The sequence below is a fragment of the Chrysemys picta genome, chromosome 13 (genome assembly GCF_011386835.1).
Source record: "Chrysemys picta bellii isolate R12L10 chromosome 13, ASM1138683v2, whole genome shotgun sequence".
NCBI classification, from domain to species: Eukaryota; Metazoa; Chordata; order Testudines; family Emydidae; genus Chrysemys; species Chrysemys picta.
This window is the reverse complement of record NC_088803.1, coordinates 45314681-45325716: the sequence shown is the minus strand read 5'-3', so window position 1 is coordinate 45325716 and position 11036 is coordinate 45314681.

Sequence of the window (11036 nt, the reverse complement as noted above, 5' to 3'; positions counted from 1 at the left end):
GCCCTCCAGCTGTGGAAATTCTGTATCCGGCACGGCATACACATTGAGGTGCTACATCTCCCTGGCATCCGAAACACGCTGGTGGATCACCTCAGCAAGGCGTTCTGTTCTGACCATGAATGGTCCCTCCACGAGGAGATTGTCAAAATGATCCCCCAGAGGTGGGGAACTCTCCAAGTGGGCCTGTTCGCCACCAGGGGGAACAGGAAGTGTCACCAGTTCTGCTCCCTCCAAGGTCTTGACAGCGGGTCACCTTCAGATGCTTTTCTCCTGTCTTGGGCAGACAACCTGATGTACGCCTTCCTGCCAATCCCTCTTATCAACAGGACCCCCCTGAAAATAATGAGCGTCATCATGATTGCCGCAGCGTGGCCCCACCAGCATTGGTTCGGCATGCACATGGACTTGTTGTCAGCACCCCTGTGAATGCTTCCCAACCGCCCAGATGTGCGCTCTCAGGATCCCGGGAGGTTACTGCACCCGAAGCTCCCCTTACTCCATCTCACAGTGTGGATGTTGCATGGCTGAACCCAGAGGAGCAGGCCTGCTCTACTCAAGTCCAAGGAGTGCTGCTGGAAAGTAGAAAACCCTCTACTGACAAAGTGGAAACACTTCTGCTGGGCGTTGGAGCGGGGGATCTCCCCTACCCAGTCATCTCTGCAGTCCATTCTAGACTACCTGCTTCATTTAAAGCATCAGGGCCTAGCCTTCTCCTTGATCAAGGTGCACCTGGCAGCCATTTCAGCATTCCACCCCCGTGTCCAGGGCAGATCAGTGTTCTCACGTGGGATGATGATCAGGTTCCTTAAGGGCCTAGAAAGGCTCTTCCCGCTGGTCCGGAACCCGGTACCCCAATGGGACCTCAATCTAGACCTTTCTAGCCTCACTGGCCCTCCCTTTGAGCTGTTAGCCTCCTGCTTTCTTTCATATCTATCGTGGAAAGTCGCCTTTCTTGTGGTTATCACTTCCATGAGACGAGTCTCCCAGATTAAAGCCCTTACGTTGGAACCCCCATATAATGTGTTCTGCAAGGATATAGTTCATTTCCATCCCAATCCAGCTTTCCTGCTGAAGGTGGTGTCGACTTCCCATGTTAACCAGGACATATTTCTTCCGATTTTCTGCCTGAAGCCTCACGTGTCGAATGAGAAGAGGCGTATGCACCTCCTTGACATCAGACAAGCTCTGGCCTTTTACTTAGAGCATACTAAGCCTTTCTGTAAATAGACTCAGCTGTTCATCAAGGTGGCTGGCAGAATGAAAGGCCGCTCAGTATCTTCTCAAAGGCTTTAGTCTTGGATTACCACCTGCATTCACACTTGTTATGACCGGACGTTGGTTGTACCTCCACAGATAGTGATGGCCCATTTGACCAGAGCTTAGGCATCGTAGGCAGCCTTCCTGGCCCAAGTCCCTATCCAGGATATCTGCAGGGCCACAACATGGTCATTGGTGCATACCTTCATGACCCACTACGCCATCACCCAGCAGGCCAGAGATGATGCTGGCTTTGGCAGAGTTGTATTGTAATAGACATGTCCATGAACTCCTACCCACCTCCGGGGATACTGCTTGGGAGTCACCTAACATGTAATGGACATGAGCAATCACTCGAAAAAGAAAAAACGGTTACTAAACTTTCGTAACTGTTGTTCTTTGAGATGTGTTGCTCATGTCCATTCTATGATCCGCCCTCCTTCCCCACTGTCGGAGTTCTGGCAAGAAGGAACTGAGGGAGGGGGCCAGCAGCGCCCCTTATACCTGAGCATATGCATGCCTACTCCAGAGAGTGCCAGAGCTGGTCCCCTATGGATACCACTGAAGGAAAAACTTCCAGCACCGATGCATGTGGCACATAGACATGAGCAACACATCTCGAAGAACAACAGTTATGAAAGGTTAGTAACCATTTTTTCTCCATTCCATTCAACTTTTGGAGAGGAGATCAAAAAGCAGGAGTTTTTGTATCTTCCCAGTTATTTCCTTTTTATGATGACACTGCTTAAAAGCCTTTTCTTTGGCAGAAAACAAGATAATACAGATGGGAAAGATCTGATACCAAATTTTTGCAGAGATTTAGCACATCTGCAATCCAGAAGAAATGTTATCTAAGGCAGATGTTCTGTTATCTGCACATGTCTGTGCGGTTGGTCCATCCCTTGTGTATCTTTTGCTCTCACTTCAATTTGTCTTCCCATGTGTAAAGGGAAAATCAGGGTTGCCTTGCCTTTCCTTACTTGGGAATTCTTGCAAGAGACTTTCAGGCACCCTCTACAGTGACTGAACTCCAACTTACTTTTGTGCATGTCATTCTTGGTGGGAGAGGGAAGGAGAGAGAGTTATCTCAGGACTGCGATTTGTTTTTGAATGATTAATGTCCATAGACTGAACACTAGGTTTTGCTTGATTGCTGATGTTCTTTTTGTCCTGCCAGGATTAAGATTTATGTATCAAATATACACACATATGGTCAAATATACATGAACCCTGTTCAATCATGCTAACAGGCTGGCCTCCGTGGAGCTTTAAACAACCTACTGACAACACTGGGGGCAGGAGGGAAATAAAGTCAGTGAGAGAGACACGTCACTTTAATAAGACTGCAGTTACTCTGCCAGATGTCATCACGGCTAAATGGTCTCCAGTGTGATGACAAGGATTCTCGAAATACCCTAAACCTGGATGAAAAGTTCAACTCCCTGTGACGTCATCTAATTAAAATATATTCATGCAAATCATTATTGCTACCACTGTTCTGTAATTGCAACAGATTTTATACAAAGTGTAACACATGGCCAGAAAGGGTTCAACAGCTTGCAGGCTAACTAACCCAAAGCGAACCTTTAAAGACATGTTGGAAAATATGTGAATGGTAATTAGGGCCCTTCGATGCTATATGGGCTAGAATTTTGAAATGCAAATCTGTATTGTTAGAGAATTAAAGGTGATACTAATTGTATGTGTTTAATTATAGCTGGTTAAATGTTCGCCATGTAAACAGACAGTTCCTGTCTGTCACTGTAGCTGTTGATTCAGAGATCAAAAGGGAATATTAACGTTTAGATGAATCTTGCCTGCAATAATGTCATTGTCTATGTGTCTCTTTAAAGTTTGTGATAAACTACTTAATGGATAAATTATCGTATGTTAATCCATGTAGTTAATTACTGGTGAGGTTTAGGAAACAGAAGGTTACATCAAAAGCCTATTGTCCACCCAAGCATTTGAACTTCTCTAGAAGGATACAAAATGTGGTAACCGTCAGATGTGCCACTCCCTGAATAGAGGCGAGTCAGGGGAAGGAAACAAACCAATAAAGGACTTTTTTTTTCCCAACCCTAAAGCACTGTCACTGCAGTGACAGGCCAGGTTGGCACCAACTAATTCAGCTTTTAAATTGCCAGTGAAGCTATTCTGAAAGGAAATACAATATCGGGCAGCAAATTGGTTATAAAATAATCTATTCCTTTTTTGTGTGTTTACTTTTTCCTTTTTCACCAGCCAAGGTACAATGTTAAATTCTGAGAACTGGTTTACCGTGTTTCCACAATAGTGACTTGATGTAACATTTCACAAGGTTTTTATTGAGAGCAGTAACAAATTTTTGCAAGAAAGACAGGCACTGTTTAAAATCCAGGGGTAAATAATTAGCATTTAAAATGTATCATTTGTTTATTTAAATACTTAATTGAGAGGGAGCTATTTTTAAATGCTGTAAACTTTACCTACATAGCCTAGGGCAGTGGTTTTCAAACTTTTTTTCTGGCTACCCAGTTGAAGAAAATTGTTGATGCCCGCATCCCGCAGTTTGAAAACCACAGGCCTAGGGGCTTTTTTATAATAGTTATTAATGAGCAGAAGACTGCAATTAATATAAGTACATGCAGAAACCAGTATGTTCAATTAATTAAACAAAACTGTGAAAATATCAATTTGAGGAACTGTGTACTGTATGTATTAACCCAACACTCCTTAGCATCCTTTTTCCTCCATAGAGATTGGGATGATCTCAAGATTACAAGGTCACATTTTCAGGATCATGGTCAATTTTTTTAAATAGACCATCTGCAAGCACTGAGCACAATTTTCAGAGGGATATAGATGTGAAGAGGAGACATCCATTACTAGAAAGGGTTTTGTTCTCTTTGTGGCCCAGTACAGAGAACAGTGTTGGAGGGGTCAGGAAACCTGGATTCTATTGCTGGCTTTGCCACTGGCATGCTCTCTGACCTTAGTCAAGGCACCTCACTGCTTCATGCCTCAGTTTCCCTGTCTATTAAATAGGAATAATGATGCTTACTTTGCATGCTAATGTGCTTTCTGATCGATGGCTGAAAAGGATTAGATGGGTCAAATTATTATTATTCTAGCCCTATGTGGCTCAGCTTACCCCTGCACACAATGAACAAGTAATGAAGCCGTATTCCTTTCAGCACAGTGCGTTAGTCTCTGGCCCGGATCCACAGGACTGCAATGAAGTGTGTTGATTTACACCAGCTGAAGAATTTGCCTGTCTCTTTGTAATTTGAGAATACTGTGCTGTCTGGAGCTGGGGCGCAGGCACGGTATCTCAGGGAGCAATCAGGAGTGTGGCTGCAGCTATCCCCTTTGCTATGTGCGCCCCATGGTGTCAAGACAGCTCCATTGGCTGGTAAGGAACGAAGGGGAGGAAACTATCTTCTTGTCACTGCCCTTTGATATTACTAGCCCTGAGCACGGTGCAGCACTGCAGGATCTGCGTCCCTGGGATCACACAATGCATGGACCAGCACTGAGCCTGTTCCATGGGCCGGGATGTGTCTTTTTGTTCTCTTTGCCCTGACTTGCCTCTATTCAGGGAGCGGCACATCTGACGATTACCACATTTTGTATCCTTCTAGAGAAGTTCAAATGCTTGTGGTTTGCATCTAGAAGGATAAAAAATGATTTTCTAGATTCCCTGTGTAGGGAGCAAAACCATTTACATGCAGACCTGGCTGTTCAATGGGGCCAGATCCCCTACTACACCAGAGCAGTGCTTGGCACAAGGTGGGCGTGTGAGAGGTTGAGGATCTGGCCCTCGATAAACTCAGTTACAACTCCAGGGTTTCCCATTGCCGAAGTCTTTGGGGTCAAGTTTTCGGACATGGAACAATTATTCCAAGGCCTTTTTAGCAACACCTGCTCTTCTCTTTTGGCCTCCCTTTGAATGAGATGTAGTCCTCAGCCCAAAAACCAACGAAGATGCTTGCAAGAGGAAGAGCTTTTCTCTGTACCGAGTACACTGCTGCTTTTTGTTTTCTGTTCTCTCACCTGGGGGCGGGAATCACCCAGGTTATATTTTACTGACTGTGCCAAGAGAATGGGGGCGTATTCGTATGAGATGAGGGTGTCCAAAAAAGAGGACAAACCTAACAAGTTATTTTAATAATTACAAGCGGATATTTCAATGAGTACAAATAATTACGCTGAGGCCTCAACACATGTGAGTTACGATCAGTGTTGAGGTTTAGCTACTAGAATTGGCTTTTATATCCTATTCCCATACAGCATGAGCTACTATCACAGAGGTACAGTTGGGTCCCCTTTAGAATAACCCTGGCTGAGCCCAGATATAATTTTAACTCTGACAACATGGGTATCTGTTAACTCCCTATTCCCAATGGCACTAGTCTCAGTCTCCATCATGGAGGTGCCTCTGGTTCTCAAGTCTCAACCTCCCTAATCATGTGTGATGCTCTCCACTTTTAAGAATCGTTTTTTCACCGTGTGAGACAGTGGGCAGCAAAGGCTGGTCACAAAGGGCACTTGGGGCTAACTCCCTCCCCCATTAAATCTTCTGTTTTATTCCTTTAAACAACAAAATCTATGGCAGCCCGAAGGAGATAGCAGCAGTGGGGAGAGGGGGAATGGCGGGCTGGCTTTTATTTCTGTGGGGGGGTTTTAAGCCCCATCAGTGCAGCATCATGGAGTGCAGTCATGGAAAGACTGGCAGTGCCCAGTCCGTGCAGCACAGCCGCATAGAGTCCAGACCGGGACAAGTCAGCGTCAAGCCCCTAAGAGCTCCTCCTTCTGTTGAAAGAGCAGGGCATAGAGCTGCATCACAGGCTCAGAGGCCTTTCCAAACCCCTTTGGGGCTTTAAAAAATCTACCCTGAGAGAAAGTGCAGGGATAGCACCATTGCAGAACTCCACACAGAGGAAAGCTGAGGACCGAATTTGTTCCTGGCACATGCAATCTTTTGTATTGTGCTGATCCGCAACAACATTGGCTGGACTGCAGCTATGTAGAAGCCTAAGGTGGCCCTAAGTGTATTTTACCAGTGAGTGCAGTCTTCATGATAGGGATCCCAGTGGACTCCTGAACCTGGGGTGGGAAGTATCCTGTGAGTAGCCAAGCTCTGAGAGTCTCTTTCCAGTCCTAATCTTTACACGGGTTCCTTTCATCTACTTCCTTTAAATAAAGTTGTTTGTGCTGAGGACAGTACAAGAACACGTATAGCACAGAATAGGAGGCTGTATATATGCCAACGTTATCATGCTGGAGTGACAAAAGCTAGGCATCTTGAATCTATATTTGGACACTTGAATAAATGACCTGACTTTCACAGGTGCAGAACATCCAACTTCCCCAGTAGAGTAATGGGAGTTAGTAGGAATTAATGTGCAGCGTCTTTGGAAAATCAGGCCACTGAGTAGCTGCTGAAATACAGATTTAGGTGTCTGGCTTTAGGCACACATGTTTGAAAATTCTGTCCACCCTGTTCATAGTCTCCAAAGGGCTGATGTATTACAACTCCATCTTTGGACCAAACCAAACAAAACACTATTACTCTGGGTCCTCTCTTCATGCTGCCTTACCCCCCAGTTAAGAACTGTCTAGACAGTATGTGTGCTTTGAACTGCAAGGATGGAAAAGAACGTAGCTTTAGTAGGGGGAGTACAGTGAGAGACAGACATCCTGAAGGGAACGGAGAGAGAGAGAAGCTCAGAAGGACTTGGGAGAACAGGAGCAAAGGGCCAGAAGGGATGGTGATACAAGATGAGAAGAAATGGGGAACTGAAAGGTTAGAGGAGGACTCAACTGAAATTGACAGAAGCCATCAGATGATGAGGTTTCATGGTCATGATTCAGGGATGGGATTCACAGAATGGGAGAGTGGATAAAGTGTACTTGTGTTTGAGTTCTTCTATCCATCCCTTCCTTTGGAGGTTCATGTTTAAAGAAATAGGTGACTGGACAAAGCCACCACAACCTTCCCCAGCCACTGTGAGGGGCTCAGCCACCTCTTGTGACCCTTCTGATTGTCTTCACTTCCTTCCCCATCCCTATCCCTGCATCCTACTTCCTGCACTGTGGGTCTCAGACATCCTTTCACCAACCTACAGTGGATTACAAGTAGAGAATCAGAGGGCGGAGAGAAGATCAAGCTGATCGCAGAAACTCTCTTTTCTGACTTGCCACTCTGAGTCCAGTCCAAGACCATCTACTGAACATACAGGCCCCAATCCTGAAAAATGTCCCACTCAGGCAGACCCTTCGCCTATGAGGAGGCCCACTGAACTCAGCGCAGAGGAGGTTGGAGGGCTAAGGCCATAGTTTTCATTGGCCACCTGTTCATTGCAGTAGTGATAGAGGATACATTTCACATGTTCCAGACTAATTAAAAAGAGTAGTTTGTTCAAGATTTTTTTGTTATACAGTCTGTTAGAGAGGAAACCCCACAAGGGGCTAGATCCCCAGCTGGTGTAAATCAGCAGTACTCTTGATTTCAGGTAGCCCTATAGCGATCGACACCTGTTTTGCATCTGACCCCAAAGAATAAAGTTCTTCAGACGAAATTGGACAAAAACATGGGAGACCTGTTTATATGTCTATGATATTAAAGACTGTTTAGGTGGGCAATTTTATGCTGATTTGAGCATGCAATTACCATGATTTCCCTTGTAATAATAATAATATACACACAAATTACATTAACTAATTGGTTTTTGCATGCAGGTACAGCCTTGCCCCACATTTCTTGTGGTAATTTCATATGCAAATTAGGCACCCAAATGTGTGCCAAACATTTTTGAAAATCAGACCCTAAGATTTAAGAGAATTCCTGTTAAACTTCCTCAGAGGAAATAAGATAAATAAAAAAAGGGAATTTTTGCATAACACATTGGAAAACAGAAAGTTTGCCTGGTGTTCTTTCCTGGTGAGATGGGGAAAGATATATTCTGTCACTGCTTCCAGGAAAGTCATAGAGTATTTATTTGGTGGCTTACTGAAAACTAGATGTTTGATCTCAAATCGGTGTATACTCTTGGCTAGGATAACATGCTGTCGTAAAATTATAACATTAGAACTAGAAATGATCTCCTCCTCCTTAATGCTGTTAGCATCATATGGCCTGTTCCTGCAGATCCTGACCATGGGGTTGGTGCTCAATAATCTATGTAGTCCAATTGAAATCTTAGTATCAAGTGCAGAGATTACTACTGTGAGTAGTCCCATTACTTTCAATGGGACTAGGCTGAGAGTAAGCACGGTGTTCAATAGTAAGTAGTTGCAGGATTGGGCTCTTATTTTGTTGTTTGTTTCTCTCATAAAAAAAATCTAAAGACACAAAGGAAATGAACTGAAAATCCAAAATCATGAACCAGGTCTCCAAAACTCATGAGACTGACTTAAAATTTTTGAGTTTTTGAAAAGTGATCGAATTTTGGATGCTAATTTTGGTCCTAAATGTTTTGTTTAAAGTTGTTGCTATTCAGATCATTGTAGAGATGCATGTGAAGTTACATATGTCAACTGTGTTGTAGCGAGCGCTAGACATAATTTATTCCCACTATTTCTCTCAAGCGTACTGATGATCTGAAATAGACTCAAAGAGCTTTAACGTACTCCAAAATTTAGCTGGCTCTTAGAGGATGTAACTGCTTTTTCGAGGCTGCCAGCCTGCAGTGGGGCCAGGGTCTGCCGGCGGGCCCCGTGCAGTGGGGATCCGGGGTCCGGGGCGGGCAGCTGGCTGGCCCCACACGGAGAGGGTCTGGGGTTGGGATCCGGGCTGCTGCTGCCCTGCCACCTGGCCCCTGTGGCCCAGGTAACACATATGCGGCCCACAATGATAAATAAGTTGAGAACCACTACCTTATGGAGTCAGGGTACTAGGCAAAGTAGTATTGCCAACTCCCTCAATTTTAGCATGCGTCTCAGATGTATATATTAAAATTCCAGCTCCTGGAGTCCTGTGATTACATCATGATCTCCATCTTCATTTACAAAATAAAGAAGTAAGTTTCTAGCCTTCATGGTTGCAGAGAAAAGCTTCAAACATGAAGCCTAAAAGGGGGTGGGAGAAGCAAATAAAAATAACTCCATTTTCTTTTAAAAAAAAAAAGTCATTATTTTTAAGACAATCTGGTGGTTTCGGGGGCTGGACTCACGATTTTTGAAGGCTTGGCATTGGTAGTACTGCTTGAATAAAGGCAGCAGAATCAGGCCCTAAATTCAGCTACATTAGCTGGAATGAATAAAAATAGGTAATAGGTTAGCTTTGGTAGCTCAACGGAGAAGGGAAACTAGTCTAGATTTGCAGAAATGTGCATACTTAGACTCTTCCTGCAGCTGCTTTGCGTGCAGAGCTCATATTGACATCAAAGCAGTTTCATGCATCAAACGGCTGCAGCATCAAGCCCCTAATGTGGGCGCACAATTCATGTGATTGCACATACATTCAAAGTAATTGTGCCAACAGATTTAGGCCCCAATCCTGCAGACACTTCTGCACATGAGTAACTACTACAGAGTTTTGTGAGATTACTGAGATGTGTAAAGCTACTCATGTGTATTTGTAGGATTGTGTCTTTAATGAGTAACATCGATCAGAAAAAATTGATTTTGAAGGTTGGTTTCCTTTTCCTATTTGTATATATTTGAATATAGCCCTTTTTTAGTCTCCAAAAAAAGATTTAAACCATTTCTCTTTTTCCCCTTGCTTGTGGAGAGAGCTTTATCGGAAATAGCTGTAGTGGGGAATAAAGTGTAACATGACCATCTTCAAAGCAGGTATGATTTCATTCTAGAGGGATGTTGGGAGATAATATATAATATAAACTAAACCAGCAGTTCTCAAACTTTGAGTCAGGACCCTAAAGTGAGTCACGACCCAGTTTTAATGGGGTTGCCAGGCCTGGCTTAGACTCGCTGAGGCCCAGGGCCCGAGCCCAGGCCCCACAGCCCAGGGCCAAAGACGAAGCCTGAGGACTTTAACCCTGGGCGGCAGAGCTCAGGTTATAGGCCCCCTTCCTGGGGCTGAAGCCCTTGGGCTTCGGCTTTGGCTCCCCAGGGATGGCGGAGCTCGGGTAGGCTCAGGCTTCAGTCCCCCCTCCAGGGTCACGTGGTAATTTTTGTTGTCCAAAGGGGATCACGGTGCAATGAAGTTTGAGAACCCGAGTTAAACTATATAATTTGATGGCTTTAAAAGATTTACCGTAATGAACAGAGCAGCCAGCTGATTGGATAGGGGTGATAATGAAATACACCTTTACCCCAATATAACGTGACCCGATATAACACGAATTCGGATATAACGCGGTAAAGCAGTGCTCTGGGGAGGCGGGGCTGTGCACTCCAGCGGATCAAAGCAAGTTCGATATAACACGGTTTCACCTATAATGCGGTAAGATTTTTTGGCTCCCAAGGACAGCGCTATATTGGGGTAGAGGTGTATGTTAACAGCTATTCCAGGAATTTGCTATTTAGGGCTTTTATAATAGAGTGACTCAATGTTGATATGTAATTTAACATGGAAGAACACTCATCGGGTCAGAGATTTTACTGGCTGTTAGGATAGGTAACCATTAGAAAACAATGTCAAATCTGTGTGCCTAAAATGATAGGATCTTAAGTCCTTATAAGAGCATCTAAATAAGTGGCCCAATTTTCAAATGTGCTGAGAATAGGGTATGCCTAGTAATTCTAGAGGATAAAGAGCAGTGTATTATGTGCCGTGTTCTGACACACAATCCCGGTATTAGGAATATGCTGTTCATTGTTTTGTGCATCAC